The 27,335-nt window shown below is 31.5% G+C and overlaps 1 long non-coding RNA gene across 3 annotated transcripts; it reads right to left on the bottom strand.

Moving 5' to 3' along the window:
- Positions 1 to 299: 299 nt before the first annotated feature.
- LOC128158948 (uncharacterized) lies at positions 300 to 27,335 on the bottom strand. Of its 3 annotated transcripts, none has more exons than XR_008240073.1 (4): positions 27,288 to 27,335; positions 1,277 to 1,341; positions 620 to 689; positions 300 to 502 (listed from the first exon to the last, which is right to left on the bottom strand). It is a non-coding gene; the product is annotated as an uncharacterized LOC128158948 (long non-coding RNA). The 3 variants fall into 3 exon arrangements; XR_008240074.1 differs by lacking the exon at positions 27,288 to 27,335 and adding an exon at positions 6,300 to 6,348; XR_008240072.1 differs by lacking the exon at positions 27,288 to 27,335 and having other exon boundaries at positions 1,277 to 1,428.

Here is a 27,335-nt window from a genome sequence, read left to right on the forward strand (position 1 = left end):
ATTTATATCATTACACAGAGTGAATTTTTCACATACTGTATGGAACAGTTCGCTGTTCTTTCTATACAAAGCATATTTATCCAACTCGACTTTTTAGCTACATTTGCTCCCTTTTATGGAACATTTCAAATTGGTTTAAAAAGAAAGATGCATGTATTAAAAACATTGCCTATTTTCTTATATAGGATTATCGCTAACGAAAACAGGCATTATATTATTTCATCATTCATTATTCATACTTGTATTTTTCTAATGTGTGATTTCGAATCATTCTGATACTTATATGCAAACACTCTGTTTAATTCTAAAAGTTGTAAGATATAATTCACAGAAAAAAATATATTTCTTACGATTTCATTTTCACTTTATTTATATCTGTTTATACTTTTTTTTCAACCCTTTAATTTATCAACACCATTGTCCTTATAACTCCACCAATCAGATCTTTTTCTTGGCTGTTCAGATCTAAAATACCGTTTATCCAGTTTGCCCTTGCCAACATCTACAAAAATAGAAACTTCAGTCATAATTTAACAGAAAACACGATGTGCTTGAATATTTTATTACCACAAGTCTCTTGGATTTTTGATTTAAAATAACTTGATAAAATAAATTAAACCTTTTTGGTCGGTATCGACGTCTCCCGATATCCCATAAGCAATTAGTCCAAACAGCACAAAGAAGACAATCTAATGATAAATAAGAAATACGTAGAGAAAAAGTAAAATTATAAACTTTATACGATAGACAAGAGCTATCATCAGCAGCATAGAGAATGGTGAAACGTTTAAGCTAAATCTTTATGCATGAATGTCTTTCCAATTTTTGGTTAAGAATAAGATGGAAAGAATAACTTTTAATTTTTAATCTTTCAGAAAAATCTACATTCAGCCATTGAAATAGTGTCATACTGTCATACAGAGAAATGTTATTTCATTATAATTATAACCAAAAAAACAAGGTGAACAAGTTTTCGTTGATAAGAAATTTTTAAGCTGCCAAACTTGACCATCAACATATGACAGCCGTTTGTGCAAATATTTTCAGGCATTTGGATTACAGTACTTAATTTTCATTTTAACATTTTAAATGTTTTAAACCATGTTACATTGGAAGGATTTTAAGGGGTAAACTGCATTATTAATTGAATTATTTTTAATCAAATATAAAATATCATAGAAGTCATATTACATATAAGTCATATTGTTATATCATATTCATGAATTAGTTAAAATAATACAGTTAAATAATGTAGTTTTATTACAGTTTTACTTACCAGGATTTTATGATTGTTGATCCCCATCGTTCGTTACTGACCAATTCTTGTCCCGAGAGCAGGTTCTGTAGCACAGGATGATATACACCTTGTATTTATATCATTTCTACGTGTTTTTTTTTTCTTTCATTTAGTTGTGTCCTGGACGTAATACTTTTCTACGTAAAGGGAAATTTGATACATCGTCGATGGTTAGATTTAAGATTTTATGAACATGATCTAAAAACATTTTAGAAATTCAAGCCCTTCAGAAAAGAAATGTTATATAACTTATATGTTGTAATACAAGCTAACCTTGACTTTCAACAAGCTTCAAATGTTAAAATTCCCAATAATACTGTATTAAATGGTGATATGCTGTTTATTGCAGTTTTAAAGTTCTTAATACGTTTTCCTTTATATGAAGAAATAATATTTGAATACGGGGTACCCAAATATCGAATGTAGTATGTAACAGATATGTATGTAGTGGCATTTCTATTTTTTTTCTTCCAAACAAACAATGCTCAGTTTTAAAGAATATTGGTTGAAGAAAGATCTGCTGACAATGCATAATAAGAGCGATTGAGTAATATATTTTCTATATCACAGATGAAGGGTAGGGAATAAGCAAATCTGTAGCACTCTGTAGCATGAATTAATCCGATTCTAATGTACGTGTTCCCCTCATACTGTAGAACTTTTCAAAAATAGACTGGTATTTTTTGTTACATTAAATTTATATATATATAATTATGATACAAAAATGTTTCGCAGCAGAGCACCATGGATGCAATGTATGCATTTAGATAATGGTCATTAGTTATCCTGAATATGAGTCCATATAAAGAAAAATCATTGAAACCAAACTGCATAAATTCATCAATTTTGCATTGCTAAAAACAGTTATTAACAATGTAATATTACTTTTTTAATTGATCCTTTTATTATTCATATCTGGTGATAAAGTAACAGGTATTGTTATTTTGAGACTACATGTAATATGTAAAGAATAAGAAGGTATTTCATAGGAAGGATGTGGTCTTTTTAAAAAAAACGGCAGCGATATTCCACGTCTAGGGTCGAATACCAAGGCTACAGCTGCGATAGGGAAATAGCACACGTTATTTTTTCAATGAAATATATAAATAGTAAAAAAGTATCTGGGACTTACGTATTCCCCCTCCCAGGATTGTAGTATTGATTGAGATCAGTAAAGGGGTTTTTTTTGCACATTAATATATAATTTTTAGTTTAATCTGAAATATTTTTTTTGCGTAATAATTTTAAATTTTGATCACAACATATTTCTACGTAACCAAGCTTTTTAGGTGAAGACCCTGAATAAATTATCTACGAATATGAAGAGTTTGGTAACAATAAAAAAAATGAAATAACGTATCAATATGGTTTCTGGTTAATCATTGGGGCGAACGAAGCAGGGAATATACTACATATACCGACTAATTTTCCCAACCCTATACATAACATTTTCTTACTTTTAAAGAGAATTCAGTCAGTGAAATATGTAAGCGATATAAATTCATTGTCATAATTAGTTTTTAATGTCACTTGTTTCGTAAATTCTGTTGTTTTGTATGTTAAATATTTGTGATAAACTTTTAGGTGTGTAATAACTCACTCCATTTAAAGACTTGTCAAAATGCAGAGTTTTTAACTGAATGTTTTTTTCTCTTTTTCTATTTATAACAATATGTGGTCGTAATTATGAAAACATAGACCTCCCACCTCTACTTGATCAATAAGAGAGTAAAGCATGGGGCTAAAATTCAATCATCCCCTGGTCTTAACCTTATCAGGTTTTAGACAAAATCCAATCAGCAAAGGAATCGCAAACTTGAATAGCGAGTATTTATTACACGTAACACCAAGTACAAACGCTCGATCAATCTCTACATTTATCGTGGGCATTCTAGCGCAAATTCAATGTGAAGTCACATGTAAACCGTTGTATGCTTAGTATGTTTCTTGACGAAATAAGAGAAAAAAAGGCGCGTAATACATATATAAAACTTTCTTGGTTCTCATCAAAGTGAGTGTTTTACTGTGATTGAGTCAATAAACCTCACGAATTCGTACATTCAGATTGAAAAGTCTGTCATATTTGGCATAGTACTTCGGAATATAGGTTCATAAAAACGTACTACGCTAACTAGCCTGTTGAAGGGTACAAAATAATACTATGGATGAAGCAAGTGCTTTTCTTATCTAGTTTCCGTAATTAAAAACGCAGAAACAGACAGAAAACGAAAATACTAGTACATTCCATACGGGATTAAACTCTTCAAAGAATATAACCGTCATTTTAAAGGGACTTGGGCCCTGTTTTAGATCAACATTTTTATTTTTTTTTTTTATGTTTAAAATAGTTTGCTTGATCATTTTGAATGATTAACTAACATTTGAAAGTTAGAAGTCACGTTATTATATAAATAGTGCCTGTTTGGGAGGGTAACAGTTGAAATTGACACCCCGAGAAAACCATTGTCAACCGACGCGAAGCGGAGGTTGACAATGGTTTTCGAGGGGTGTCAATTTCAACTGTTATCCTCCCAAACAGGCACTATTTATTTTGTTATACTGAATGTCTTTTTTAAAATTTTTAAGAAAATTTTACTGCTTTTATATAGGAATAACGTGAATTCTACAGCGAACCGTACGCGCATAATTTTCGCGCATGTAACATTTTTTAATGTTACCCGTTGCCAAGTGCGTTGCTAACGCTGAGGGTAATAGTAAATATTATTAACTGCGTCTTAACCAATCAGATTTCAGTATTTAACATGAAAGTATAACAAAAGAGAGATATAGACGGAGGTAAAAAAAATCATTGTTATGTAAACAAAGCTCGAGTCTTACATTTTTTTACAAATAATATAAAGTGTGGAATTGCTATTTCTTTGACCAAATGACTCCTGGCAAACAAGGTAATCTAAGTTAATGTGTTCATAGATAATAAAATAAACAGAAAAAAGCAACATTTGATTGAGACACATTTCAATAGAACACATATGTAAACCATATGAGAGCTAGAACTTTGTTACCAAAAACAAACATTTTTTAAACTCTGTATATTACATATAACTCACTATTTGACTTTCAAATTTTGACAAAGCATTAAAAGTACCTATTTTTACAAATCTAAACAATTTGAAAATTGAAATGTGAAATTGAAAAAAAAAATAGATTTTCACATTTTGAGCTGAAATCGTGTTAACGTTCCTTTAAAGAGATTTATTTTCTTAAACCAAGAATAATATGACAACCTTATTGAAAGATTTGTATTCTTTAAGATATACTGATAACCACTATCTAATCACTTTAGAGTTTCCTATCCTAGTAGCCTAGCATACAGGTTCCCCATTTCCAAGTGCCATTAACATTTTTGTTTATTTAAGGTTGATTAGGTCCAACGATACTGGAATCCGTTCCATCAGCAGTTGTAGTTTTAAATTTAACTTAATTCTAGTTTCCAGACGTACCTAAAAAAAAACTTAATTGGACGGCAGGGACGTAGCATCGATTTTGGAAGTGGGGGGGGTGGTCAGACTCATCCAAAAAATCTTGACAAGCAAAGAAAAAAAAAGAAATCTGAATTTTTCAAAAATCTTCAAACTCCTAATCGTTGAGGGGGGAGGGGAGGGGGGGGGCTGATGTAGTGTATTACTTCAAACTCCTAGTTTTCTTATCTTCTAATCAACTTTTTACTTACTCGCAAAAAAGTGGGGGGGGGGTGAACTCAATTTTTTATATGTAAATTTTAAAAAATTAGTTGCTGCGAGAAAAAATAAGGGGGGGGGGCAGGCTCCCCTGTCCCTCTGATGCTACGTGCCTGAATTTGGACGTATGTTGCATTTCATGGAGCGGCGTAACATCAACGAAAGATATCCCGTACATTACTGTTTTCATAGTGTTTATAATGACAATTATAATAACTGGAACTTTAATACACAGCTAACATTTTTTTCCCGTCAAAAGCATGACTGATACCAGTATGCGTTACTTCGTCGATCGTAACTTTTATGGTTTTATGAACATGATCTGAAAACATGTTGTAAAATAAATCTCTTCCAAAAGCAAATGCTGTTTAACTGATCTGTACATTGTTATAATTTTTATTATTTGAAATAAATAATCAGACTTTAATGGTTTATTGATTTCATAATGTATTCAGTTCATGGTAGTTTGTTATTTACTACAGTTCTTAAAGACCTAATTTGTTTTTTATCTTTATATGAAGAATTTTAAATATAAAGTACCAAAGTATTAAATGAATTATTTAACAAATATGTATTAGGTAGTATGTCTATAATATCTTTAAAAAAAGAACAATCAGTATTATAGAATATCGGTTGAAGAAAATTCTGTTGAAAATGAATAACGAGAACTTTCGAGTAACACATTTTATATTTCACAAATCAAGGATAGAGAAGCAACACACACGCAAGACTCTCGCGGGTAGGTTAAGGCAACTCCGAATTTAATGACCGTCAAAATTATGATAAATTTGAAAACAGTGCTGAATATGAATACCAAGTGAATGTGTTCCCAAAGATATCATTTTTCTACTTCGGAATCGACTCAATCTTTGAAGCTGCCGAGCCATTGTATCACGTGACAGTTAAAAATTGATCACTGTTTTACCTTAACAAAAAATTAAAAAGTGTAACACTACCCCAAAGTTTATTTGTATGTTTGCTACTATAATTTGATTGGCAATTAGTTCATGTTTATTGGTATCACTGCTAGAATCCTATTGTTAATCGCATAAAAAAGATATTGTAAATATTTATCGGAAACCCTCTCAACTTCTAAATTTCATTGAAATTACTACCTATTTTTCATTTAAAACAACGAATCACAGGACTCTAGCAGCACTTTTCAAGTAGTTTAGGTCATATACCGTTGATATTTACCAAAGTCATCTTTCCTAATATCCGGGGTAGTGTTACACTTTTTCCATTTTTTGTACACATTGACAGAGGAAAGGATGGTAAAGCCAAATAAATGTTGATCTGCTTACCTTAAAACACTCGCTGATAAAACAAAATATCCATGCCTGTATTATCCTGATTATATCCTAACTGACACTCATCCAAATCTTAGGTATCTGTATTAAATAAGTCTTATTTCAGCATTGTTTACACTGCATTCCGATACATGATCTTCTCTATTAAACATGCTTGTGACGTCATCAATGAAAATTATACGTAATAGAGAGAAATCGAAGCTTTATTCAGTTAGAAGAGTTTTTGGTGATATTTTATGCCTGTAGTTTTTATAATCAAAACCAGAGAAAAAGTTAAAATCGACATGTTTCTGAGTAAAATATGACATCATGCTGCTTATTGTGACGTCATATCGATCAGAGGAATTTGATCGCTGAGAGTTGCCTTATCATACCTGCGCTGTAGCGTAAATTAATCCCGTTCTAGTGTACGTCCCCCCTTATATTGATTTGATGTGGAACTTTTCATTATAAGATTGGTAATTTTTTGTTTACATTGAATTAATATTTACTCAAATGAAATATACGAATGAAAATCAGAGTATGCAAATTGACAAGCTATGCTTAATATATAGTTATTGACGATTTGATATTACTTTTTAATGAACTCTTTTATTGTGCATGTCTGGTGATAACGTAACATGTGTTGTTATTTTGAGACTTCACATACATTTAAACAATATCAAGGGATTTCTAAAAAGCATGTTATCTATTTCAATAACAGCATCTAACGATAAGTCATGTCTTGTATCAATTACCAAGGCTACAATCTGCCACTGTGAAGTTGCAATTGATTTTTTCAATGAAAACATATCAATAGTAATAAGCATCTGGAACCTACCCCTTCCAACCCCTTCATGATTGAAGTATTGATTGAGATCAGTGAAGGGTGTTTGAACAGTTATATATAATTTTGAGTTCAGTAAATTAACACGGAATTGATTCCAACTGAACGCTTTCTTTTATACCGATTTACAATGAAGATAGTTTTATCATCGTGGAAATGATATCCAAATTGTGAACTAAATATTCGTCAATATTACTATTTGAATCAAAGGCTGTTTATTTTTTGTTCTGAATTGCCAACGTTTTACGCGTTTAACTATTTGCCTAACATCAATAAACGAAAATATCAAAAAGCCTTCAACAGCAATTTAAAAACTATCTACATACAACATTTTAAAAAGGTAATTAAATAAATTGTGATTTATAAATGTACACGCTCACACTTAAGCCGATCAAAATAATGACAGTATGTATATCCAAAGTTTGAAAGATGCCTTCCCAAAACAGTGCAGACAAAGGGAGCAATATGAAGATTTTTCACAAAAAAAATTAACTGATGCATGTTTAGTGTGTCAGCATTTACATTCACAATTTAAAAAAAGTGTTTTATATGGGGTGTAATCACATTAGTGAGCAAGAGTTTTCAATTAAAAGGGCTGTTGACCATGCATATGTGTAATCCTGATTTTAAAAATAGATTTAAACGCAAAAAAAAGGGGAGGGGGGTGGTCATCGTAACAAGTTGTTTCATTGTCTACTACGGTACAATGTAGGTAATAGTTTGTGTTGGATTATCATTATTACCAAAGAATCATCAGTTTGGATTAAAACATATATATATTCATATAGCTGGAATGTTTACTGGAGGAACTTAATCGCCAAAGTAGGGTGTAACCCGATTTTCGATCATTTTGGGCGATTTCATTCATCTTGAAAAGGGCACAAAACTCGCGTGTCTTACTAAATATACATTAATACTACATTTAAAAAAAATGCTTGTCAAGTGTATATATATATATATATATATATATATATATATATATATATATATATATATATATATATATATATATATATATATATATATATATATATATATGGGATATTTGGTGACGTCGTTACTAACCAAAAAGGTTTGATTTTTTTTATCAACTGAAGTCAGACCCTTGTAAAAGACAAAACGTGATTCAGAAAAAAATTACAATGAGACGTGTTCATGAAGCATTAAATCGAACCATTCTATGATTTAAACTTTCTTTTTGTGTAGGTGATGACAAAAGCAGACTGGATGAATTTTTATCCCGAGCTAAACAGTCAAGAAAAAAGATCTTCCAATGCTTATTGGAGGTATCGGCAGTATGACAACCCTGCAAAAGGTTAAAAGAGGAAATAAGTAAAAATTAAAATGAAAATAAAATCTTTGGAGCATTAGTTTTTTATAATATCCTTCTCAGAACCTTTTGGAAATAAACAGAGTGCTAGTATATTTTTAACACATGTAAATGCGTCCAATTAAGGATGGGGGGGGGGTACAAGTATGATTGACATGTGTTAGATAATGCTTTCCTTATTGTTTATGCAAGCCTTCCATAAAAGAAAATAACCCATGCTTAGACAGTGTGCAATAATCCTTAAACTTAAGGGGGACGTGTGGCCATCTTGTACATTAAAGGATAAGAATGTAAATATTTCTTGAACCGGCTATTTCTGCCCAAAACTGACAAAAACTGTTGCCAACAGATACAAAAGCAATAAGTACGGCATTCCACATGTGGTTTTATATGCAAATTATGCATACAAGAACAGGACAATGCCATTTTAATCATTTAAAAACTATGTTAAACTGCGCAGCTACTGACTTATATTGAAAATTTAGATATCTGAAAAAATGAAAGGGTTTATTGGTTTCAAAATAGGATACCCTAGCTTTATATCATCGACATGGCATCCATTTAAAACAAGAACAATCCAGTCTATACTTAAAACTTCTGTGTTTATGTAGACATGTTAACTGTCCGAGTTGGCAGGAATCAATTTTGACGAAATATTCAAAGTGAAAGTCAGGTTTTCGTTAAAGATTGAGGGTATATGCTACGATACTGTTTGTTGCAGAATTGTCGATGTTTTGTGAAGTTGAAGTGATTTGTCACTTCATTACTTTGTAATTTCACATTTCAACACAATCGCTTGATGAATTCCAGGTCTTTAATTCAGTGTATATAGTGTGACCACAGAGTGAACTAAACATTTCACGTCTGTTTTAAACGGAAAAAATGAGGTCGATAGAACAATGTGACTGAAACTTTTGATGAGGTTTTCAAGTAACAGTTTCATCAAACGCCGATACAACGTTATAAAAAGAGACGCCTGGCTTTTTAAACTCGTAAAACCATTCTTAAACACAAGGTTCGGTTTCCACATTCGTTTTTAGGAAAGGTAAGACTCTACCTCGATCCACGGTAGAAACTCGTCCCGCCGAATCAGCGTCATGTGCGCAGTGGTAACGAATTTCTTCTCCAGTTCGTCTTTATTGTTTATACTTATTAGGTCTAAAGACACTTTAAGGTCCGTTGGACGCATTTGGTTTGAAGCCGATCGTAGACTGCTGTCCTAAGCAGTGGTTGCAAGTAAAAAGTTTGTACAAGTTTCACCAATTCAGCGATAAGGTCTAATACATTTGGTGAAAAGATAAGCAGAAGTGTTAGAACACATAACATTGTTTCCCGTGTAGATACTTGTGTATACCTCCTTAAAATGATATTAACCATGGTCTTAAACATCGATTTCCAATAAAGCCCAATGCGTATAAACTCTGGAAACAAAAACACTTAAAAACTTGCCAGTTAAAGTTACATTTTGTAAAAAGTTTAAATAAAAAATGTTGTGCAAGGACAACGTTTCCAGGGTACATAAGGAGAATCAGGACATTGAAAAATTGGTGATTAGATGATCCAATTCTCTGGAATAATGTTTCATACGCCATCAATATGAGGAGTAAGAAGTTTACACACCATTCATACTTCTAGTTAAAGTTGTATTTTACAAAACGTTTAAGGCAGAAGTATCTTGTAAAGACAAAGTTTCCCCAATACATAAAGTGAACAATGCTAATTAGGACATAAAGAAACTTGAGCATCCTTTTTTCTGAAACAACATTTTATCCGCCGTTGATTTTGTGATGTCTTGGATCTATGCATTTGTTTATTTCATTAACATTGATATCGTCATGGTTATTCTAAAAAAGATTAAGTAGTTTTTGTCTGGTAAATTGGTATGACTTTTTGAAATTGAAAGACAACACGATTCATTTCTACACCACATAAATCTGTATACAATAATATCATTTTTCCAATTTTTGTGTTGGCTATTCTTCATCCTTTTTTTCTACTACAAAAAGTTGCAGGTTGGTTCAGAGAAGAAGAAAAAAATCTCTAAACGCAGTTTCAATACTCAAATGAAATGTTTGCCAACAAATACAAGAAACCGTCATATTGTTTTAATAATCTTTATCAAACATTAATTGTCCCTGTATCTTCTTAATGGCCATACGATGCATTATTGCACTAATACACATGTATCTGCACTCTGATTCATTATCAACAGTAATGTATTACACAAAGAGTGGTAAAGAAATATATAGAAAGAAAAGTAAAATCATGACAAGTTGTAGCTATAGCCTTGATTATTGATTCTAAATATGAAACATTATCGTTGCTTTTGAAATAGATGGCATGCTTTAAAAAATCCACTCTTGCTTCAATGCGTGTAATGTATCAAATATCGACGCATGGTATTTCATAACCATCAGACATGCATAATACAAGGGTCAATCAAAACATAATGTCGCCGTGCGTACATATAACGGTTATACTTGGCACTAAAAAGTTGATTATTTTGGGCAGTTTGATTCTCATTGCCATTTCAATATACATGCTATGACTCGTATTCAAAACTAATCAGAATTTTATATATTTCATCATTATAGCTTCCTGCAAAACAGTTTTAAGTCATTAGTAAAAAATGTATTGAAGCATCACTTTCTACATGTACTTTTTTACGTGTCAAGGATCAACATTTAATCAAAGGATTGTCAAATAGTACTTTGCTTCTCCATGTAGACTAGAATCTCATTCTTTACATCTGACATTATTGTATTTCTCAAATTCGGTTTTGTTTTTTGAAGATCGATTGTTTAGCAGTTTGATTTTTATTGATATTGAAGCATAATAAACCAAGGCAGAATCTCCTTTTTTAACACCAACCCATGTTGATTCTTTATAGTTTGCCTTTGAATTGCAAACTAACATTGAAAAATCAGATTTACGAATTAATTAAGCAAAACGAAATATAGAACATATATAACATTGCTTGTTTCTGTCTAAAACATAGGATGAGAAAATTTACCTTAATAAATGCCAAAAGGGGGATCGGGAGAGCGCGGTTTGTAATCGAGATAAGTTCCCCTATTGACCGATGGCAGTCGTATCTATTATTTCATTTAATCGCCCTCATTTTTTTACCTATTTTCAACGGAAATTTCTTTAACCAATATTCAGTAACACTACGGTTTTTTTGTTAGAAAGATATACCTTCATACTATCCAATAAACCTTTATCACCTGCATATGGCGGTTTTGTCTCTCGGTTGAATCGATACGCAAGGGCATGTTTTTCAATTGAACAGTTTTTACGGGAAAGCAAGCTTCTGACAAACAAGTTGATAAAACAGGACTTTCAACAGTCTCGCTTGAAGAAATGTTTTGTAAGTTCTATGGTCGATACAACGACCTTATCAGCAAATACAATCTAGCACTGGGTCGCATGCTGACTGACGCTTTTCATACTATTTGTTAGACCATAATTAATCACCTAATTGTTTAAGAATATTTCCAATTTTTTTCCCGATTACGACAATGATCACACGGCGGGTGTGACCGGTCAGCAGAGGATGCTCACTCCTCCTAGGCACCTGATCCTACCTCTATCTATTTGGAGGTCCATGTTGTTCTGCTTTGAATTTGTATTTCGTTTTATGGATTTTTGCGATGGGTCACGGTTTGTTATTGTCATTGCAGACATATTTGTTACATACTTTATTCATTATTTGAGGATCCTGTATTCAAAATGTCTTCATACAAAGTTAAACAAACTAACAAGAACTTTAAAACTGTAGTAAACATCAAAATATCATGCAGTATATACACTATTTTTGTGTAAATTTTAAATCATTTAAAGTTTTTCGGAGATCAAGGCTCTCTTGTAATACCATCTATCAGTTATATAACTCATGATTATATAATGCGTTAACTCAAAAGTGATATTTAACCACCATTGAAATAAAACCGCTATTGAAATAAATTATTTCAATAGTGGTTAGGAATGTATTTCATTAGAAGGATCACTTTGCAACCACCATTGAAATACAACCACATTTGAAGTAATTATTTAAATAGTAGTTGTGGATTTATTTCATTATATTAAGAATCACATTACAGACACTAATGAAGTACAACTACTATTACAAGTTTTTTTTTATCTTAGTTGGGAATTAATTTCTTTATGAATATTACTTTGTAATCACTATTCCAACTCATTTGGAAAAAAAGAAATTGTATATCATTGTTGAAATACAAACACCATTAAAACTTTTTATAATGTATTTCATTATAATTATCTGTATTGAAATATAGTACTTAAATGGTGGTTAAGGATATATTTCATTATAAGAATACTAATAAAATTCAACGGTAATTTTTTTTCAATAGTAGTTGGGAATAAATTTCATTATACATATCATATATATGATTACATTTTTACATATAAGTCAAGGATGTATTTCATTAATAGTCTCAATTTGTAAATAAGTGTTCAATATTCTTATTTTATAAATTGATGTTATTATAAATATCACTATTGATATATATTATTTAAATTAAAATTTAGGATGTATTTCATTATCAAAACCAATTTTCAAATACAACCACTATTGAAATAAATTATTTCAATAGTGGTCGGGTATGCAATCCATTATAAACACTACTGAAATAAACTATTTCAATAGTGGTTAGGAATGCATTTCATTGTAACCACAATTGAACTAAATTATATCAATAGTGGTTAGGGAGGCGTTTCATTACAACCACTGTTGAAATAAAATATTTCAATAGCGGTAGGGATGCATGTCATTTTTATGCCTAATATTCCGTCTGCGAATAACACGTTCGGTTCCAGTTGACAGGTGTTATGGGAAACATGACCATAAAAAGGTAAATAAAAAAATATCATTATTAAAAAGGAATTCATAATCTCACAAGACATACTTCTTCTATTTAGAAACTGCCCTACTGGAAAGGAAAATGTCACACACAGACATAATAAAAGACATAAACTGAAATGCATCCAAACCACTATTGAAATAATTTATTTCAAAAGTGGTTGAAATGAAACGCATTCCAAATCATTATTGGAATAATTTATTTCAATAGTGGATGCAAAGTGATTCTAATAATGAAATACATTCTCAACCACTATTGAAATAATTTATCTCAAAAGTGATATTTAAGAATATTTATCTATAAATAATATTAAACTATGATTTGATACTCTCGATTTTTATTATTGCAAAATACACAAGTTTATAATACCTTTTTTATTGTGTATTTGAAATTGTTCGTTAGATGAAAACAATTTTATATGCAGGTTTTTAATGCATTTCAATAATAGTTGTACTTCAATGGTGTCTGTAAAGTAAATCTTATAATAAAAAACATCCCGAACTACTACTGTAATAATTGCTTCATGGTAGTTGTATTTCATAATAATGCCTCCTGTCAGTTTCTCGTTAAATACTCACCTATTTTCGCATAGTAAACAATTGGTGTACATAGCGTAAGCATACTGTGCCGAAATAAAGCACGGCAGATGTTTTCAATGGAAATCTTACAAGTGCCGACAACTGGTTCTGAACTCTCGCCCATAAAATCATTACGTTTTGAAGCCCAACCCGTTACCGTTACGCTACATTAGGTGATAATGTATGCGATGGTAATTATATATATATAACAAAAAAACATAGATTCTTATGATTGACATCAAGCAATTAAAATCATAATCTTTACTTACAAAAAGTTTATGATTGTTGAATCCCATCGTTGGTGACTGACCAATTGACCATATCTTGTCTCCCGAGAGCAGGTTCTGTAGCACAGGATGATATACATATCATATATAATTTATCCTGAAAGTGAATCTGTATACGGAAATATTAATAAATACCAAACTGCGTAAATTGTCAATTTGCAATGCTAAATATTGATTTACAATTCGATATTACTTTCTGATGGACCCTTTTATTATGCATCTCGGATGATGATGTAACAGGTGTTGTTTATTTTGATACTTCACATGCATGTAAACAATAGCAAGGCATTTTTGCAAGCATGCGATTTATTTAAATAACAAGAACAATATTTCATATCTAGATTCAATTACCAAGGCTACAATCTGCCATTGTGAAGTGGGAAGTTATTTTTTCAATGAACAGATATAAATAATAATAAGCATCTGAAGCCTACCCCCATCCCCTCACGATTTTAGTATTGATTGAGACCATTGAAGGGTTTTTGAGCAGTAATATATAAGTTTGAGTTCAATCAAACATTTTATTGCAAATTATTTTTTTAATCATTATCTAAAACATTTTTCATCATGACCATGTTTTTTTGATGTTTCTCCCGAAAAATCGAAATCAATTATTTACAAATTTGATGAGTATTGTAAGGACTTGAATATCACAAGTTGAAAAAAGTATTCATAGGTTGAATTTTGCGATAATTGGGGCGAATGGAGCAAGAATTACACATACTACACATTACACATAGAACAAATGATTGATTCACTTCCACGTTTATTATGGAGAAATCTAACGCAAATTCACTGTGATTTCACATGTAAACCATTTATTTCATATATTTCTTGACGTAATATGAAGAAATAGACACATGAAATAGCTTTCATGGTTCTCATAGGTGACAGTAATTATAACAAGTCAACAAACCTCACAAAATTGTATTTTCCGAATGAAAAATCGGCCATTTTCTGCAAAGCACTAAGGGGACTAGAGGGCGTGCTGGGCTGCTGCCAAAATACTTTTTATATGAATCTGTAATTTGTGCCGTTTTAATTCCCGTGCTATGGCGCTTCAAGCTCCCTTTGCTTGCCTAGCTACTCTCCGCTCGTTATATTTTATACATATTTTTGTAATAAAAAAGATGTTTTTAACAGATTTCAAGCTGTGCCATGAGATTTATAAAAATATGTTTATTAATTTAGCAAAACACATATACACTGTAGAAAACACCTCTTTAGTTCGTGGTCAGCCATAATGTGAACTTAGTCTAGAAGTTTGTGTAAGTTGATAATAACAATGCAGTCCACACATCAATAAATTTTTATTCCGATAAACATCAATAAACATCAATACACTTACGATTTCAATATACCCACTATGACTCGTATTCAAAACTTATTAGAATTGTATATATTTCATCACCAGAGCTTCCTGTAAAACATTTTTAAGTCATTGGTAAAAAATATATATTGAAGCGTCAATACACTTTTTACATGTACTTTTTTTAAGTGTCAAGGATCAACTTGTCAAATAGTACTCTGCTTCTACATGTAGACTAGAATCTCATTCTTTACATATGACATCATTGTATTTTTCAAATTCGGTTTTGTTTTGAAGATCAATTGATTAGCATCAATTGAAGCATACTAAACTAAGGCGGAAACGTCTTTTAACACCAATCCTGTTCACTATTTACTTTTTGCCATTGACTAACAAAATAACAATAATAACGCAGATTTACAAATTTATTAAGTAAAACGAAATATTGAACATATAAAACATTGCTTGATTCCGTCTAATACAAAAGAAAGAGAAAAAAAATACCCGAATAAATGCCAAAAAGGGGAATGGGGAGAGCATGGTCTGTAAAGGAGAAAAATTCCCCTATTTACCGATGACGGTCGTATTTAATATTTTATTTAATTGCCCCCATTATCTTTTTTTAAAAGAACGTTCTTTAGCCAATATTCAGTAATACTGAGTATTTGTTTGTTAGAAAGATATAATAGACATGCTACTGCAGATATATCTGTTATATACTACATTCATTATTTGGGTATTATGCATTCAAAATGTCCTCATATAAAGGTAAACAAAAATATTAAGGACTTTAAATTTTAGTAAACAGCAAATGGTCATGCATTGAATACACATTTGTTGTGAAAATTTTTAAAAATCTAAAATTAGTCGGAGGTCAAGGCTCTCTTGTTATACTATCTATCAGTTATATAACATTTGCCTTTTGAAGAGATTAATTTTACAAAATGATATGAGATCTTGATCCTAAAATCATTAAAGTTACGATCGGCGATGTATCGAAATTCTATATACATGGAAAAGTATTACGTAATACACGAGTTAACTCAAAAGAGAAGAAACTGTAGGGATGATATAATTACAAGATGCCTATCATCCTGTGGTACAGAACAAGCGTTTCCGGACAAGTACTCATCAATCATCAACGATGGGGATCAACGATCATAAAATCCTGGTATGTAAAACTGTTATAAAGCAATAACTAGTATATAACTTAATGATATGGCTACTATAATATTTCATAATTATTTGATTCTGAAATTTAACGATTTATACATTTTCTACTTAAATACTGAATGTCTTTAAGAATTCAATATAGTTACATTTAATTTAAGTCTTGTATTTGAATTCTAATGTTTAAGATATATTCGCTCAAAAGCGGATCATGTGTATATGGGTATAGTCCACTAATGCATTTTCCATAGGCGGTAATGTTAACGTTATGGTTCAAAGCTCTGGCCTTAATTTTCGATCAGCAACGAGGGACCTCTTGAATGAAAGCTCATCAAATTGTCTCTTTCCTGCTAAAATTTCGTGGTTTGAATCTGATTCGTTTTCCGGCAAAATGCGTCTGTATTGAAAAACTCTGAAAATGAAAGTAAAAGTAGGGGATTTCTCAGTTTTGGAAAGGGTGTACATCAAACAATTTCAATTCTTTTCTTCAAATGATAATTCAATTTTGAAACTTGTTTTTAAAATTGCAAGTCCTCTTTTCTGACATGTGTCAGGCATTCTGATTTAAAATGTCCCAATAAATGTATATACACTCTGCAAGTATAGGGTCTATTTTGCTTAAAGGCACTACTTTGTTGTCCTACCCATTCTAAAAATTGTTAGAGGGATATACCCATGTATTCCGTTTGAAAGGTTTACGATTTCGTAAAAAATAATGTGTTTTTTCTTTGGTGATATACGTAAGTATATTGTTAAAATATACCTTCTTCGTATTACAGTGTTATCTACTTTCGGGGGCTGAGTGCAGAATTTTAGTTTTATATTTTTGAACAGATTAAAAAATTGATTTTTTTTTACTCTGCTTCATCGATACTTCATCTGGTGACTTTCTTATATTAATGTTCAATTAAAGCTATCAATAAATTTTAAGCGCCAATCAAGCAGATTGTGTAGGGTTAAACAATTGAAATTTCTTACCATTTTATGCGCAATTCAAAATTGATAAGACATTTTTTTCATAAAGATTTTGCTTCGCCAATTTCTACTCTGATGATGACTGCGAAAATATTTCGTATACAAGTAAAGTTAAGAATTTTGCTGTATCTGTTTCTCTGTGTTTTATCATTAGATTGTTCTCTTTGTGTTGTTTGGACTGATCGCTTATGGGATATCGGGTGACATCGATACTTACCAAAGAGGTTTGATTTTTTTTTTTATCAACTGAAGTCAGATCATTGTAAAAGACAAAACGTGATTCAGAAAAAAAATACCACGAGACTTGTGTTAATGAAGCATTAAATCAAATCATTTATGCTGTCAAACTATGATTTAAACTTTTTTTTGTGCAGATGATGACAAAAGCAGACAGTATGCGTTTTTATCTCGATCTAAGCAGTCAACAAATCGATCTTCCAATGGTTGGTGGTATTTAGTTTTGAATACGAGTCATAGTATCTATATTGAAATCTCAAAGAGAATCGAACTGCTTAAATTAATCAACTTTTAAAAGCCAAATATAACGGTAATACATATGCACGCCAACATCATATTTTGATTGACCCTTTTATTGTGCATGTCTAATGATTACGAAATAACATGCATCGTTTTGTAAGACATTACATGGATTTAAGCAAGAGTGACATTTTTAAAGCATGTGATCTACTTAAAGAGGAACCGTAACGATGATGTTTCATATTTAGGTTCAATTATCAAGGCTACAACTTGTCATGTTTTATTTCGCTTTCTGTATATTTCTTTAAAACTCTCCGTGTAACACAATACTGTTGATAATAAATCAGAGTGCTAGTACATGTATATTAGTACAGTCATGCATCGTATGGCCATTAACTGAGATAAAAGGACGATTAATGTTTGATAAAAATTATTAAAACAATAGATGGTTTCTTGTATTTGTTAGCAAATATTCCACCTGCGTTCAGATACTTCTTTCTTCTTCTCTGAACCAATCTGCAATTTTTTTTGTAATAGAAAAAAAGGATGAAAAATAGAGACACAAAAATTGAAAAATTGATATTATTGTATTGAGATATATGTGGTGTAAAAGTTATACGTCCTGTCTTTCAATATAAAAAATGTCATACTAATTTACAAGACAAAAACTACTTTAATTCTTCAGAATAACCATGATGATATCAATATTGATGAATTAATAAATACATAGACCCAAAACATCACAAAATCAATGGCGGATGAAACATTGTTTCAGAAAATACGATGCTCAAGTTTCCTTATGTCCTAATTCGCATTGTTCGCTTCATGTATTAGCCATATAAGGGAAACTTTGTCTTTACACGATACTTCTGCCTTAAACGTTTTGCAAAATGCAATTTTAACTAGAAGTATGAATAGTGTGTATACTTCTTGCTCCTCATATTGATGACGTATGAAACATTATTCCAGAAAATTGGATTATCATATCACCAATTGCAATGTCCTGATTCTCCTTATTATCGAGGACACGTTATCGTTACACGACATTTTTTTAAACGTTTTACAAAATGTAACTTTAACTGGCAAGTTTTTAAGTGTTTTTGTTTCCAGAGTTTATACGTATTAGGCTTTATTGGAAATCGATGTTTAAGACCATGGTTAATATCATTTTAAGGAGGTATACACAAGTATCTACACGGGATACAATGTTATGTGTTCTAACACGTCTGCTTATTTTTTCATCAAATGCATTAGACCTTATCGCTGAATTGGTGAAACTTTGACAAAATTTTTACTTGCAACCATTGCTTAGGACAGCAGTCTACGGTCGGCTTCAAATGCGTCCAACGGACCTTAAAGTGTCTTTAGACCTAATAACTATAAAAAATCAAGACGAACTGGAGAAAATTTGTACCACTGCGTACATGACGCTGAAATTGCGGGTTCTAGGTGGCTCTAGGTTTCATTATCTTCTTGACAATCATTAGTTCTGAAATACCTGCCAACTCGGACAGTTAACATGTCTACATAGACACAGGAGTTTTAAGTATAGGCTGGATTTTTTCTTGTTTTAAAAATAGATGCCATGTCGATGAAATAAAGCTAGGGTACCCTATTTTGAGACACAGTTACAAAACTAATGTGCAAGATTCAAACTTTTTCTCAAGAAATGGTTTTAGAGAGGACACCAATTAACCCCATCATTTTTTCAGATATCTAAATTTTCAAAATAAGTCAGTAGCTGCGCAGTTTGACAGCATTTGTAATGATTAATAAGGTAGCGTCCTGTTCTTGTATGCATAATTTGCATATAAAACAATATGTGGAATGCCGTACTTATTGCTTTTGTATCTGTTGGCAACAGTTTTGGTTAGTTTTGGGCAGAAACAGCAAGTTCTAGAAATAATTACATTCTTATCCTTTAATGTACAAGATGGCCGCACATCCCCCTTAAGTTTAAGGTTTATTGCACACTAGTTAAGCATGGGTCATTTCCTTTTATGGAAGGCTTGCATAAACAAAAAGGAAAGCATTATCTAACACATGTCAATCATACTTGTATCCCCCTATCCTTAATTGGATGCATTTACATGTGTTAAAAATATACTAGCACTCTGTTTGATTTTAAAAGGTTCTAAGAAGGATATTCAAAAACTAATGCTCCAAAGATTTGATTTTCATTTTTACTTATTTCCTCTTTCAACGGCCATCTTGAACATTTGAGGATAAGAATGTAAACATTTCTTGAATTGGCTTGTTTCTGCCCGAAACTGACCTAAAATGTTGCCAAAAGATACAAAAGCAATAGATATGAGATTCCACATGCTGTTTTTTATGCAAATTATGCATACAAGAACAGGACAATGCCTTTTTAATCGTTTAAAAAAGCTGTCAAACTGCGCACCTACAGACTTATTTGGAAGATTTAGATATCCAGGAAAAAATGAAGGGGTTCATTGGTGTCCTCTTTACAATCATTTGTTGAGAAAAAGTTTGAATCTTGTACAATAATATTGTAACTTTGCCTCAAAATTTAATGCCCTATCTTTATCAGTCGGCATGACATCAATTTTTAGAACAAGAAAAATCCATTCTTTATTTAGAACTCCTGTGTCTATTGAGCCATGTTTACTGTCCGAGTTGGCAGGTTCAGAACTAATGATTGTCAAGAAAACTATGAAACCTAGAGCCACAGTGAAACAGAAGGACATCTTCTCTCTGATAAAAGCGGGAATGGCAACTGATGAATCAAAAACTAAAAAACAGAATCGGTTTGACGAGATTATAACGTGAAAGTTAGGTTTTCGTTACATATTGAGGGTATATGCTACGATACTGTTGGATCTAGAATTGTCGATATTTTGTGAAGTTGGATTGATTTTTTAAACTTAATTACTTTATTATTTTACATGTCAACACTATGGCTTGATGAACATTAAGTTTTTTATTTAAGTGTGTATATGAAATCAATATTGAACGTCTGTGTTTTAAACGAAAAAAAAACGTGAGGTTGATAGAACATTGTAACTGAAACGATTGATAAGGTTTTCAAGTAGCAGTTACCATCAAACGTCAATATATAGCGTTATATTTACATTTTCTACTGTTTTTGTCTGTGATAACATTACGAACCAATTTGTTTATTTTATTAACTTTGATATTATCATGGTTATTCTTAAGAATGAATGTGATTTTTGTCTTGTAAATTGGTATGACTTTTTTAATATTGAAAGACAAAACGATTAATTTTTACACCACATATATCTGCATACAATAAAAATCAATTTTTCATTTTTTGAGTTGGCTATTTTTCGTCCTTTTTTTCTATTAAAAAAAAATTGCAGATTAGTTTAATGAGGAAGAAGAAAGTAGATTAAATACTCTAATCGAATATTTGCTAACAAATACAAGAATCCATCATATTGTTCTCATAATTTTTATAAAATATGAATTGTCCTGGTATCTCAATTAATGGCCATACGATGCATGACTGTACTAATATACATGTACTAGCACTATGATTTATTATCAACAGTATTGTGTTACACGGAGATTTTTGAAGAAATATACAGAAAGCAAAATAAAATCATGGCAAGTGGTAGCCTTGATAATTGAACCTAAATATGAAACATCATCGTTACGGTTCCTCTTTAAGTAGATCACATGCTTTAAAAATGCCACACTTAAATCCGTGTAATGTCTTACAAAATGATGCATGTTATTTCATAATCATTAGACATGCATAATACAAGGGTCAATCAAAATATAATGTCAGCGTGCGGATATATAGCAGTTAGACTTGGCATTTAAAAATTGATTAGTGATAAGATAAATAAATAATTTCGGTTTAGAAATCTTCAAATCAACTATTATAAAACATGTCGTCGCTTCTCTAACAGCGTGTGTATAGTCGAAGTATGACTATAATATTTTTATTATTCCATTAAACTAAACATGTTCACGTAACATATTTCTTACAATATGTACACAATTGAAAAAACACAATAAGTCGATAGCTTTTAATGGCGATATTTATGATTTTGTTGGACAAGTGTCCGTTCTTCACTGAATGCATGCGATTAAGCTGACGTTTTACAAATGATGACTTACCTGTTTATTTTTCATTAAACTTTTTACTCACATACTTGTTGTAAACAGGACACGGAAAAAACCGGAGAGAGAGAGAGAGAGAGAGAGAGAGAGAGAGAGAGAGAGAGAGAGAGAGAGAGAGAGAGAGAGAGAACAGTCCCTGTTTGTAGGTGTGTAATTTCCCACTTTCAAATTTAATGGTTTGACTATATATGCAATATCTGCATATTTTTTTTTAACTGTGTATTTTTTTCCAATTTATTCCTTATTATTTAGTACAAAATGTTAAAAACAAAACATACATGTATGTCAATTAGGCAGGTATCGCATTCTAAACTAAAATAGCTAGTACACGCATTACAGATGTTTGAGCAACCCCTAAATTTATCGGGGGAAATATACTAGCACGAATGCACTGTGACGTCATCCATGTCTTTCTTTACGTATCTCGACTCAATACGAAGGCGTGAAAGTATGTTGATAATCTCTTGGGTCTCGCCAAAGCTTTGCGGTACTCAAAACGTGTTTTCAAACCTCAAGACACCGTAAATAAAGAGGCCATTTTTGGCGTAGCAACACGGGTGAAAAAATTAAAGAGCATTATGGGACGAGGACAAACATTTTGTTTGATGAATCTTACGGTTTACCTCGTCCCTTTTTCCGCACACACTGGTTCTTAAAGCTCACTTCGCTCGCTTTAGAATTTTTCTAGTAACATAAAAATACGACTGCTAGGGAAAGAGACTCTGAAAGTCAGTACATGAGTTGGACATGTTATCATGAAATCGGAAGGAAATTATTGTTGAATAATTTCAAATTGGAACCCTCTTATTAATAGAGATTTAAGAAAAATAAAACGTTGTTATTCAATATTTTTTGTTCTAGCTACATGACTATGTAGGGTCGAGGAGCCAAGTAGCAATCGGCGCATGGCGTGATCTGTATCGTTATACTTTAACTGATTGACATGGAATCCTGAAATAAAATCCTTCTCGAATGACCGACTATAGAAACCTAAAGCGAAATGATACAGTTCAGTGATAAAACTCTAATTTAAGTATTATAATTAACGCATAGGCTCTCTCTCTCTCTCTCTCTCTCTCTCTCTCTCTCTCTCTCTCTCTCTCTCTCTCTCTCTCTCTGTGTGTGTGTGTGGTAATATCCGTCCGTATTCATCGAAAGACATTAAGTCAATTAACCGTATATGAAAGTAACACGCTTACTGCATGGTACGGTACGCTTTTTTGCCGTTCTTGGGCGGGTCTTGCATAAATTATCATGCACGCTTTTTGCAAGGTACGGTTCGCTTTGTGAACGGTACGTTTCGTTTTGTGAACGGTACGGTTTGTTTTAGAGGCGTAGTAGCACGTTTCAGAGTCTGTATAAATAAAAAAATATTTTTTTCCATTTGGTTATATATGAAATTATCATGGACGGTGTAAAAGTAGTCCGGGACATATGTCCCGGACATATGTCCCGTGATGTCCCAATTTCGTATTTCGCGTATAACTTATTTTCCAGCTATTTTTTTCAAAACCCATTAATCAGACATCAAAAAGCATCTTTATTTTAGTCGATTGTATTATTTCTGCTTCATATAAAACTCTAATAAGTTTAAAATCGTTAATTTTCCTTCGCCAAAAGTGTAAATGTAGTCCCGAGAAATCGACTATGTTTTTCGATTTCCGGTTTTCGTTTTGCCTTTGTTTTTACATTAAATAAACATAGTTCTATAAGTTTATATACTGTATTTAAATATCAAACATTGATTTATAATATAAACATAATTATAAAGTTATTCTCAATCCCTAATGTAACTGTTTACGCATTTCTTCGCGGGACATTGCAGTTCATAAGAAACAGATAAGAAAAAGTAAAACCGAAAACCCAGCAGGGGTTGTATATACAATTCCGCATAACGGATCAGTAAAGGATGTTAGCCGGATTTGCGATACTTCAGAAAGTCCATCCCCGTTACGATGCGGACCCAGGAATATCAGCCTATAGGTCTTAGGGGTTATTATACATAAAAAAAATTCATAGAATTATTCGTTTATCATCATACGGTAATACACAAAATCACATGCTATTCAATACATAATTGTACTATCAGGCGTTCAACTGCGTCATGAATCTCTCAGAATTTAGTGAATTCCTTTTGCTTATAAATGTATTATATATATTGATATTATATGTCAAATCAAAGAAGGATATAATAATTTATCACAAAGAGGTCATATTCTATCTTTAACTTATGACGTCACTTCTCCCACAATTCTTAACGATTGAACGCATTTTCTAATATTGAAGTGATCGAACTAATTAAAACTATTACTAATAATAATACTAATATTTTTTTAAAATTAATATTTTACAATTCATCTCAATATGATCACAGGGGCATCGTATCCGCTCTACACTCTATGACATATATATATAATAATACACAAGTTGTAAATAAACTGCAATGTCCCGCGGGGAAAAGCGTAAATAACTGATTTTAAGGTTAAATAGTGATAAATAATTAAGATTTCTACTATAAACAAATAATAAAGAGGCAACGACAAGAAAAATTATTTAGAAATTTGTTTATTTAATGTATATATAAAGGAAAAACAAAAACCGGAAATCGAAAAACACAGTCGATTTCTCGGGACTACATTTACACTTTTGGCGAAGGAAAATTGGCGATTTTTAACTTATTAGTGTTTTATATGTAGCAGAAATAATACCATCGGCTAAAATAAAGATGCTTTTTGATGTCTGATTAATGGTTTTTGAAAAAAAAAATAACTAAAAAATAAGTTAGACGCGAAATAGAAAATTGGGACATCGCGGGACATATGTCCGGGACATATGTCCCGGACTACTTTTACACCGTCCCTTAAATATGTCTTCTTCGTATTACAGTTTTATCTACTTTTTGGGACTGAGTGCAGATTTTAAATTTTATCTTTTTTGAAAATTAAAAATTTGATATTTTTTACTTTGTTTCATCGATACTTCATCTTGTGACTTTCTTATATTAATGTAAAATCTAAGCTATTAAAAGGTTTTAAGCGTCAATCAAGCAAATCATGTAGGGTTAACTAATTTTAATCTCTTTCTAGTCTATGCGCAATTTAGAATTGATAAGAACATTTTATATAACGATTTTGCTTTGCCAATTTCTATTGTGTTGATGACTGCGAAAATATTTCATATACATGTAAAGTTAAGAATTTGCTTTATCTGTATCACTGCGTTTTATGATTACATTGTTCTCTTTGTGTTGTTTGAACTGATTGCTTATGAGATTTCGGGTGACGTCGATACCAAAAAAAATATTTGATTCTTTTTATCAACAGACGTCAAATTATGGTTAAAGACATAAAATGATTCAGGAAAAAAAACCCAATAGACTTGTGGTAATGAAACGTTCAATCAAATTATTTATACTGTTAAACTTCGATTGAAACTTTCTTTTTGTGTAGATGATGACAAAGCCAGACTGGATGAATCTTTATATCAATCTGAACAGTCAAGAAAACGATCTCCTCATGATTGGTGGGGTTATGAATTTGGCGGAAAGAGGAAATAAATAAATCAAAGTACTGAAGAACTGACGGGATTTGATTTTGTCGATGTTTATTTATTCTAAAATCAATGATATGTTATTTGCATGACAAGTATATGTGGGTTCTACTTTGTATTTGAATTACGCACATTTTTGGACTTTTTCGACAAGAATGTCGAGAAACCCCAATATGAATCATGTTAAATGATATTAAAAGATAAAATTAATTCAATCAAACTATGTACCAGTTATAGAAATATTTCTCGAAAATTGTATGGATCTAAGCAATATTGAACTCTAGTCTCGTTCAACCAAACGCTCGGCTGACACCGTAAATCTCCGACATGCAGAGACTCTCTGCTTGTCGGTGATTTACGGAAACAGCCGGGCGTCGAGTTGAACGAGACTATATTGAACTCTGGCGTAGAAATACATACGACTACAAAAAATACTAGATTGTTCGTACCATTTAAGATCTATTTTCAAGGTATTTATTAATAAATGTCCTTGAAAAACAATGCTTTAGAATACATTACATCGAATTTATCAATTATTTTCTCGAACTAAGTCTTGTCAGCAGCGATGATTTGTGCTGAGGTCCAGTCCAAACACTGTTTCACTTTCGGTTTGTTCGAATAACTGCATAGGAGAGTTGATTAAAATCAACTCCCAAAAATAAAGTGAAAATATATTCTTTGGAATATAATTGTCTGAGTATCCTACTTATAACATTTTTTTTTTTAGAATTAAACAGAGTGTTCGTATATTATATATATTAGAGAGAAACAAGTATGATTGATTTAACTTATGATATATTAATGTTTTCCTTAGTTTTTGTTCGCAAGCATTCTATAAAAGTAAGTAACCCATGCTTAGACAGTGTGCAATAATCCTTATACTTAAATAATAATCCATATCACGCAAAATAACATTGCCAACCTTTTTTTTACGCGGTTCTTACGTCAGCCCGTGACCGACGTTTATAATGTTAATGACAGACGTCACTTAATAATAATGGCAGATGTCACCTACGTGACAAAATAGGTAAATTTATTTATAAGGACAAAAACTAGAAAAATCCAAGACTTTCATAAATTTTAAGTTAAATATCAAGAAAACGACAAAATTACAGATCACAGTCATTCAAATCACAAAAAATCCTTTAGGATTTCCTGGTGGCCAACTTATAAACAAAATTGAACGACAATAATGAATTCACATTAAATTCAACATATGGCTGACCAAATGGTGTCGAAAGTGTGGAACACTGCTTCACATCCAGGACATAATTTACAAAAAAAAACCTCTGTGAATTAACAAGCGTGTTTACATTATTATGCCGATCATGCAACTCCATCAGAAAATTACAATTGGAAAGAGAGATGGCTGTGAAGGATTCGATATCAGCTACAAAGTTACAATACGCATATCAATCAAGTACAAAAAAAGGTGCATACCCTAAAGGTCACAAAGCATAAAATAAACGTACATTTATGACTCACCTCTCAAGATTAACCCTCTTTAGTATTCTCAATGTATATATTTTCCGT

The sequence above is a fragment of the Crassostrea angulata genome, chromosome 8, assembly GCF_025612915.1.
Source record: "Crassostrea angulata isolate pt1a10 chromosome 8, ASM2561291v2, whole genome shotgun sequence".
NCBI classification, from domain to species: Eukaryota; Metazoa; Mollusca; class Bivalvia; order Ostreida; family Ostreidae; genus Magallana; species Magallana angulata.